General features: G+C 46.5%; 1 long non-coding RNA gene across 1 annotated transcript; it reads left to right on the forward strand.

Moving 5' to 3' along the window:
• Window positions 1-741: 741 nt before the first annotated feature.
• On the forward strand, window positions 742-7,127 carry LOC140525434 (uncharacterized). The gene is made up of 2 exons (XR_011974041.1): window positions 742-3,266; window positions 7,033-7,127. It is a non-coding gene; the product is annotated as an uncharacterized lncRNA (long non-coding RNA).
• The last annotated feature ends 2,465 nt before the right edge of the window (window positions 7,128-9,592 follow it).

The raw sequence follows: 9,592 nt of genomic DNA on the forward strand, positions 1-9,592 counted from the left end.
ATGCCCTCAGGTTGCTGAAGGGGTGCCAATCTTGCTAAGAGGTTGGGATACAAAGGAAGTCAGAAGCGATGCTGCCCTCCAAGCTCTGCTGTTCTAATGGGAGACATGGACCTGAGGATAGCCAGGTATAGTTAAGACAGCACAGAGTAGATGGGACGTGGCAAGGGGATCTTTGACCCATCTTCAGTCTTTGTTTTCATCCTCCAGCCCACTGCTCTCTGCTGGCTCTCCAGTCTGCCCCTCAGTGTGTCTCCTATGGCTTCGTCCTGGGCTCTGCCTTCTCTCTCTCCACTGACTGGGGGATGTCGGCGGTTTCCATGGGCTCAGATGGGTGACTCACATCCACAGCAACCTCTCTCCTGAACTAAGGTTATGCATTGCCAACAACCCATTGGGCATCTCTGAATGATTGGCCCAGAAGCTTTTCAAACTGAAAACGTCCAAAATAAAAAAAGGAACTCATTACCTTTGCTCCCAAACCATTCCTTCTCCCCCACTTTCCTATTACCGTGGAAGGCACAACCATCCTCCCAGTCACCCAGATTTGACAACCAGGTATCATTCTCACTTCTTCAGTCTTACCCACATGCCCATTCCATTGCTGTATTTTGTGGCATTTTCATTCACAGCATCTTATCCACACAGCCCTCTTTACTCCTACAGCCTCTGTTCAGTGCTGACCCTCCTTCCCTCTCACTTGGACTTTTATAATAGCTCCCTCATCTCTCCCCACTCAGACCACTCACCTCTCAACTGTCAAAGGGATTTCCCTGAAGCAGAGGTCTGACCACATCCCTCCTCTTTTCAGGAAGCTCCAGGGGCTGCTTGTTACCTCCTGGATCAAATAGAAATCCCTGTTTGACATTGAAAGTCCTTTGTAATCTGGTCCCTTCCTACCTTCCCATCTCACTCAGACCATCCTCAGCCCCCTCTGCAACCTCATTCCTCGAGTTTCCTTGAGGCAATGCTCCATCTTCTTCTCTGGCTTTGCTCTGGTTGCCCCCTGCCCTGCCTGCCTGGGACACTCTCTCCTCATCTCTGCCTTCTAGTTTGTCTCCTGTGAGATTCAGCTCAAGTCCCACCTTCAGAAGGTGACCTTTCCTGTCCCCCCACCCCCACCCTAATGCTAGAGCCTTCTCTTGGAGATCACCTTCCATTTATACTTGATTGCCCTGTATCTCTCCATTAGAATGTAAGGTCTTCGAGGTCAAGGTCAGTTTTTGTATTTTGTGTCCCCCAAGCTTAGTTCAGGGCCTGCCATGTAGTCAGTCCTCAACAGAAACTTGTTGACTGACTCATTATATGTCCTTTCTCCAAACCTTGGACTCAGTTTCCCAGCATGTTCCCAGTAGTCTACTGAAAACTGACATAGGGGTGGCATGGGGGTGCTAGTGGAAGTGAAGGAAAAGAAAGAGAAATACTATATAAATGGCAGATCACATTGATTTATTAGCTTGATGTTGCTTCTTGCCAAGGCAAGAGATGAGACCTGGCCTCAGGTGAAGTGGATGATTAGCAGAGCCAAATGGCTTCCTATGAGGGTCTTTGCTCTGATTACCGGCCCTGCTTTGTGTGGCCAGTGAAGGCATCTAGTGTTCCAGGGGATCAGCAGAGCTGTGGTCACCATGACCCCAGGCAAGATGTTTTCCTGTCTCATCTCATTGATCTCTGAGAGGATGGCCTGTTCAACAGCAGCAGGAGGGGACACAGGAGGGTTTGCAGACCAAGGCTGTGTAGGAAACTGGCTTGCAGCAGGTCGTCTGGCAGGAGGTGACCCCACAGGCCACAGGTTTACAGCATATGGGCACACACACAGTGGGTTTGCAACAGACAGGCAAGCAGCAGGCAGACTGGCAGGGGCGGGACACACAACAGGCAGGGCTGCAGGGACCAGCCTGGCAGCAAGGGGATTGGCAGGGGCTGCCTCCACAGCATGAGGGGGAGCAGATGCCAGGTCCACAGACTGCCTGGCAGCTGGTTACCACGGGGCAGGCTGGGCGGCACAGCACGACCACACAGGAGAGTGGGCGGCAGCAGGGACGGACACAGCAGACGGACTTGCAGCAGATGGGCATGGAGCAGGTTGGCTGGCAGCCAGGGGAGCAGCTGGTGCAGCACATGGTATCTGGGGTGGGTAGGATCTTGGAAGAGGAGCAGAGGAGGAGGGATGGCTTTGGACAGCTCATTTCTTGTTACCAGGCTTTTATACCCCGCAGTGTCACAGCCACACAGTGGCTTTTCTTCCTTCTTGTTTTCTCCATGTTTCCTCCCAACACCTTATTAACTTGAGGCATACCTTCCTGTGAGAGTTGATTCAGATCACCAAAGCAAGCTTTTGAGAGTAATTGGTGCCTCTGTTTATCAGCCTTCTTTTCCTGGGGAAAGGCTATCTTGGTTCCAGGACCTCCAGATAAAACCAGATTTCTTCAAGGCCAGCGGCTCACCCCTCAACCCTCTGAGCAAAGCACCCTCGGTCCTTCTCGCCTGATAGCCAAGTTCCAACCTTTCAATGGCTCGTCCTATGTCCACTCCCTTCAGGTGTGTGGACTGAGAATCATCCAGGGCTTCTCATCCTGGGCCCTTTCATGTTCTCCCACAGAGCCTCCAGGTCGGCTCACTCCTCTTGTCTCCCTCTACCCCCTGGTTGCTGGGCGGGGGAGTCCCTGAGACCACGCCCCTTTTGCCCCACCTGGCTGAGTCACACAGCACCGGAGCGCTGTCCCCGCCTCCACTTCCCATATTTGGGAAGTCACTGGGAGCCCCGCAGCCCACGCCCACGCCTCCGTGTTCCTGACCTGTTCCTCTAGATTCCAGAATATTTCGTCTCTTTGGATGTTGTAGGGTGTGTGACGTCACAAGGAAGACATGAAAAAGATGGCGTTTGGAGTTAGGGAGTAGATTGGGATCCTCAAAAAAAAAAAAAATCCCAACAGAACCAGCCCAAATGCTACGTAACTGAAGGGCCAGCATCTTTCATCACAAGGAGGAGGGGCTAGCCACAGCAGACCACCTTTTTAAGGTCACACGCCTGACTCAGTGGTGCAGAGAACAAAGCTCCTGGCTTTTGCCTCGCTTATCACAAAGTAAGCATTTGACTTTGCAAAGCAGGGCTCTCCTCTGTCAGTGGCCATCTGATTATTCAAGTCAAGCCTGGTATAAACTATGGTGGTGCTGGTCCCAGTTCTAGAGCATGTCCATGGCAGACCTCAAGTGGAAGAGGGTCTCCCTGGAAGATGAAAGTGGGAGATAATGACAGATGTCTCTCGGTGAGGTGGGAGATTACTCCAAAGAGGGCAAATGGGAAATCCATGCAGGAAAAAACAGAGATAAAAAAAAAAGTTCTTTTCCCCATGTCTCTGGAAGGCTAGTCCACTGAGTATGAGCATCAGTTCTCAGACAGTGATGCCACCTAGTTCTGGTGGCCTTGAGCTGGCTACCCCACAGCCCCTCCCCACCCTAGGCTTCCCTTCTCCCCCTTGCCCCTCCCTCAGCCCAAGGCTCCCCCCCCCCACCTCTGAGAAACTTTAGCTTATTTCTGGGTTCTGCTCAGAGGCTACTTCCCAAGTAGAGAATTCCTTGCTTTTCTAGTTGTCAGGGGTTCTGAAAGTCAGAAAAACTAGCACTAAATTCTACCTGGCCCAGCCACTTGGCTCCCCAAAACTTGGGGACAATGCTTCAAGACTAGGTTGTAGGTTACCATTGAAATGACAGGTCCAATTCCAATCCCCACCCACTCTAGACCCTGATTGGAAGGGTGCTCCCTGAGGGCAGACACTGTGGGAAGACTGGGCCAGTCTCAAGCCCAGCACTGCACACAGGAGCCACTTACTACACAGCTGCTGAGTTGGACTGAATGGACAGACTGCAGGTGGAGCTGGTGGATCCAGAATGTAAATGGAGGAGAGAGTTTTTGGGGAGGGCCAAGGAGTTTCCAAGTGCCCTGAAAGATGCCAAGCTGTTTGTTTCTGGACCAGTCCTCTGACCTAGACACAAACCTCAAGCAGCTGTGTGAGGTGAGCACAGTTTCTGTGTGAGGTGAGCACAGTTTCTGTCAGAGGTAGATGAAGAACTCCCAGGTGTAACCTTACTCTCAGGAGCACAATGGCCTTCTGAGGAGGTAGCCACTGTGCACTAAAAGGAGCCTTCATACTTCAAGATGGAGCCTGGCAGCTGCCCCATGTCTGGTATGGGGAGGCAGATGAGCTTGGGGTTCAGAGTAGGGGTGATGCCTTGGGGTTAGAGTATCCAAGCAATGTTCCATGCAGGGGAAGCTCCAAGTCATGTAGACTGGGGGAGCTGGTGTCCAGGCCAGCCCAAGGACCCAAGCACCAGCCAGTGGAAGACTTTCAGGAGCTCTCCAGTGCTTGGTACTCAACAAAAGCTCATTGGCCAGCTTGCTGATTCCAATCAAGGTGCCCAAACCACAGTGCCTCAGGCTCCTCAGCTGTAAGAGGGGCTAATTCCACCTGCACTGCTCACTGCCCAGTGAGGAAAGAGTACCCTGGAAACCTCAAGGCAATGCATGATTTTTCTCTTTTTTTTTAAATTTGTTTTCAGTTTTCTACAATCACTTCCGTAAATCTTATATTTTCTCCCCCTCCCTCTCCCCTTCCTCCCTGAGACAGCATGCAATCTTATATGGGTTCTACACATACATTCTTATTAAACACATTTTCACAATTAGTCATGTTGCCTGGAAAAATTAAAATGAGTGGGAGAAACCATGAGAAAAACCCAAACAAAACAAAACAGTACAGAAGAGAAAATATTGTGCTTCAGTCTGCTTTCCAGTTCCATAGTTCTTTCTCTGGATATGCATGGCATTTTGCCTCAAGAGTCCTTTGGGAATGTTTTAGGTCCTTGGATTGCTGTGAAGGGCTTAGTCTACCCGAAAAATTCTTTGCACACTTTGATTGCTGCTGAGTACAATGATCTCCTGGTTCTGCTCCTTTCACTCAGCATCAGTTCATTTAAGTCCTTCCAGGCCTCTCTGAAGTCTTCCTGTTCATCATTTCTTATAGCACAATCGTATTCCATTACATTCATATGCCACAACTTGTTCGGCCATTCACCAATTGATGGGCAGCACCTTGATTTCCAGTTTTTTGCCACTACAAAAAGAGCTGCTATAAATATGTTTGTAAACATGGGACCCTTTCTCATTTTTATGATTTCTTTGGGATATAGTCCTAGAAGTGATTTTGCTAGGTCAAAGGGTATGCACATTTTTGTAGCCCTTTGGGCATAGTTCCAAATTGCTCTCCAGAATGGTTGAATTAATGTTCCAACTCTCCCACATCTTCTCCAACATTTATCGTCTTCCTGTTTTGTCATATTAGCCAACCTGATAGAGGTGATGTGATACCTCATAGTTGTCTTGATTTGCATCTCTCTAATCATTAATGATTTGTAGCCCTGCATCCCTCAGCACTAACAGCCTGGCAGGGTGAATTACTCAGAAGGAAGGGCACACTTGGCTTAAGGATGTGACCAGATAGTTTAGTGACTATCTGGAAAGAGCAAAGTAGAGTGCCCAGAGGAGCAGGAGGTTGTTTCCATGGACTGAAGGATAAAAGGTTGAGGCCTAATCTCAGGTCATGATCCTGGGGAACTCACTGTACCTTTCTGAGTCTCAGTTTCCTCATCTATAAAATGAAAGGATCAGATTAGAAGGTTTCTAAGGGTTCCTTCTAACTAGGTGTGAGATTCCATGATCTGTATTTAGGAAGCACCACAACAGGCTCATAAGGTGCTAGTAAAGAAAATAAGGAAGGCATCTGCTGTGTTTGTTACTGTGGTGCGCACACACACACACACACACACACACGCACACTTGGCAGAGGGCTATAAAAACTTCATTGGGGGAAGGAATTGTCCAAAGCCATCCTTCCTCCTCTGCTCCTCTCCTAAGATCCCACCCACCCCAGACACCATGTGCCATACCAGCTGTTACCCTGGCTGCCAGCTGACCTGCTCCATGCCCATCTGTTGTGTTCATTCCTGCTGCTGCCCGGCCTCCTGTGTGGTCCTGCTGTGCTGCCCAACCTGCCCCGTGGTGACCACCTGTCAGGCAGTCTTTGGAGCTGGTAGTTGCTCCTCCTTATGATGTGGAGGCAGCCCTTACAAATCCCCCTGCTGTCAGGTTAATCCCTGCCAGTCTGTCTGCTGTGTGCCCAACCCCTATCAGTCTGCCTGCTGCATGCCCAGTGCCTGCCAGTCTGCCTGTTTCTTACCTGTCTGCTGCAAAACAGCTCTGAGTGTGCCTGTGTCCTGCAAGCCTGGGGCCTGTGGGGTGTCCTCCTGCTGCCAGCCAGCCTGCTGCACTTCTCTGCTCTGTGGACCCTCCTGCACCCCCTCCTGCTGTTGAGCATGAGTCTTTGAAGGATCACGGTAGGCACAGCTTAGCTGTGGGCTGGAGCAGGTATTTCCTGGACCCATTCCATCCAAGGTGAGAAGTGAACAGTTTCCCCACAAAGACTTCTCTGAAACCTCCAGCTAAATTAAAGAAGTCTGTGTCAGGGAAAGACCTTTGGATTTGCAGTTTGACAACTGAACCAGATTTGACTCATTGAATGACCCTTTGGCTCCCTCTGACTCAGTTTTCACATCTGTAAGGAGAAGATGATGCTCAATTTATTCATAACGAGGATGATGCACGATTCCCTAAATATGAAACTCTGCCCATCTGAAAGCCTTTCATCAGCTCCAAAGACGGAGAAAGCTGGTTTGTTCCTGGTGTGTGCTGGGCCCTCGAGGAGGTCCTGGGCTCCTTGGGGCCTCATTTCCCTCTCTTGTGACATCCCATCTGGGCACTTCCCACAGCCAAGGAAGCTACCTTTTCATTGCCCTGATTCCTCCTTCTCACCAATTTAATAAACCTATGGGGCTTTCCATATGTGCTCAGGTTTCTTTCTCCATTGGATGTCTTTTAAAACCCTGATTCCTCAGGGAGAGTGAGAACAAGTGTTATTCTGCCCAATTCTGTTCCACCCGCCCACACTGACTTGGTTCCTTCTCTTCTCCTTATATTAGGGCCACCAAAAAGCTGTGCCACCTGGAGAAAGGCAAAGTGAGTGAGGATGCTTGGAGAATTGACTTGGGCTCCTGAATAAACAACAATTACAGTATGATCTTTCCCATGTGCTATAATCATGGCAACCTTTGGAACATGGTCTAGCTTCCATTTTACCCATACTTTAGCTCTCACTTTCATTCTCTCACTAGAACCCAATGCTTCAGTTCCTCTGCTAGTTATTTTAGAAGGAGGGTCAGTTTCCATAAGGAGTATTGTTTCACAAGGGGTAATAATTACTTGAACTATTGTATCATTTTTATAAAACTGTATGGGTTCTTCACCTAAATTTTGGAATGTGACTGTAATTTCTCCTTGATAATTAGACTCTATCACTCCAGCCAATACATGTATTCCTTGATCTGGTAATCCAGATTTATGTAATATCTGTCCAAAATGATTTTTGTGGATTCTCATACATATTGCAGTACAACTTTTTCTTATTTCTTTTCTGTCCAACCTAAAGTTCTCTAAACAATGTAAATCATATCCTGCTGAACCAGGTGCTTCGGCATAAGGTGCTGGGACATCTGGCCTCACAGTCCAATACTCAATATTTGGGATCTTATGTGTTTGTTGTTTTCTTATTTGCAAATTTTGGGGCATCATACTGGCTAGAGGTGTACTTCCTCCTAATGTTCTATTATTCAAATTACACAAAGCAGTGAACAAATTATCTTTCCAATATTGATAAGAATTATTAGAACTTAACTTCCTTAACTGTTCTTTCAATAATCCATTCATTTTTAAATTAACCCAGATGCTTGTGGATAATATGGAATATGATATTTCCATTCTATGTAGTTTAATACACAATATTTCTTCAGTTCATTACCTTTGAAATGAGACCCATTGTCACTTTGGATATGCATTGGGGTTCCATAATATAGACTTATGATATCTAGAGTTTTATAGGTGTTTTTCTGAGTAGCATTCTCATAAGAGCAAGCCACTATTACACCTGAATATGTGTTAACACAAGTACATATACATTTACACCCTTTATCTTGGGGTAGTGGACCAATATAATCTATTTTCCAAATTTGGGCTGGTACTTTTCCCCTTGCTAGCTCTGCAGTTACTATTTGAAGAATAGTTTGTTCCTTTTCCAACTGACATGTATAATATTCCTCTGCTTCTTGTTTTAACAGTGAATGAGAGATAGTAATACCTCAGTCTTGTGCCCACTGGTGTGTGGCCTGGACCGCTAAATGGCCTGCCATTTGTTGGACCCCTTTTGCTAGTATAGGATCATCAGTTGGTGTCAGAGTACAGGCAATATGTTGAGTAGCAATCTTTGCTAGTCGATCAGAGTGTGCATTGTATTCATGAGGATATGCATGGTTTACTAATGGGACATCAAAATATTTGGCCCCAATCAGCTTCATATTTTTCCTAGTAATCTTATATAAGGATGTCAAAATTTGTCCTAGATGTGGTATGTGATGTTGCAAACATCCAAATAATCCTATAATCTGGTGTGGTGAGGGCTATGTGAGCATCTACATGAAAAACTGACAAATTAGTGGCCAAAGACATGTCGCATATATCTTCCCAGACTTGTTTGCCATGAATTTCCCAATTTTGATTTTTCCACATGGGCATCCATGTACTAACCCATTATCTACCACCCATGAATCAGTAAATAGATGACACTGTCCTCCTTGTTCTGTTTTGATAGTTTGGCATGCTGCCATAAGTTCACCATATTGACTACTTCCATCTATCCCAGTACTTTCCAAAGTCTGCCTAGTACATAGGTTATAGGCTACTACTTTCCAATGTCTTTTGTGGGCCAAATATTTTGATGTCCCATTAGTAAACCATGCATATCTCTTTTGTTCTTCAGTTAATCCATCACATCTCTCATTCCATTTTACCAAGGACTGTACCAACTATTGCTTTGGTTCAGGGGCTGTGTCATTTCCCTCAGTACTTATGTTTGCTATAGATTCATGTAAAGCAGAAACTTCACTTTTGCCTGTTTTAGATCTATTTTGAATATATCATTTCCACTTAATTATGCAAGTCTCTTGAGCATGTCCAATTCTGTGATAAGCTGGAGTACTCATTACTCAGGTCATAATTGAGATAACAGGTCTTAATATTATCTCATGCTCCCAAATCAGCTGTTCAGTCTCTACCAAAGCCCAATCAATAAGCAACTAACAACTGCTTTTCAAAAGGGGTATATTGAATTCCAGATGAAGGGAGTTTCCCAGACCAAAATCCTAAGGGTACATTTCAACTTTGCTGTTTTTGGCATAAACTCCAGTTTTCATATTCATCCTGTACAGTCACTTGTAATTCCACTGGGCCAATTTGTATAGGCCATAAATCTGTGGCCTATTGTATGGTGGCCTTTACTTCTTCAAGCTTTACTCTGCTCAAGTCCCCAATCAGCTTCATATTTTTTCCTAGTAATCTAATATAAGGGTGTCAAAATTTGTCCTAGATGTGGTATGTGATGTTGTAAATATCCAAATAATCCTATAAATTTTGGGCTTCTTTGTTATTGGT

Source organism: Notamacropus eugenii, chromosome 2 (genome assembly GCF_028372415.1).
Source record: "Notamacropus eugenii isolate mMacEug1 chromosome 2, mMacEug1.pri_v2, whole genome shotgun sequence".
Taxonomy (NCBI): Eukaryota; Metazoa; Chordata; class Mammalia; order Diprotodontia; family Macropodidae; genus Notamacropus; species Notamacropus eugenii.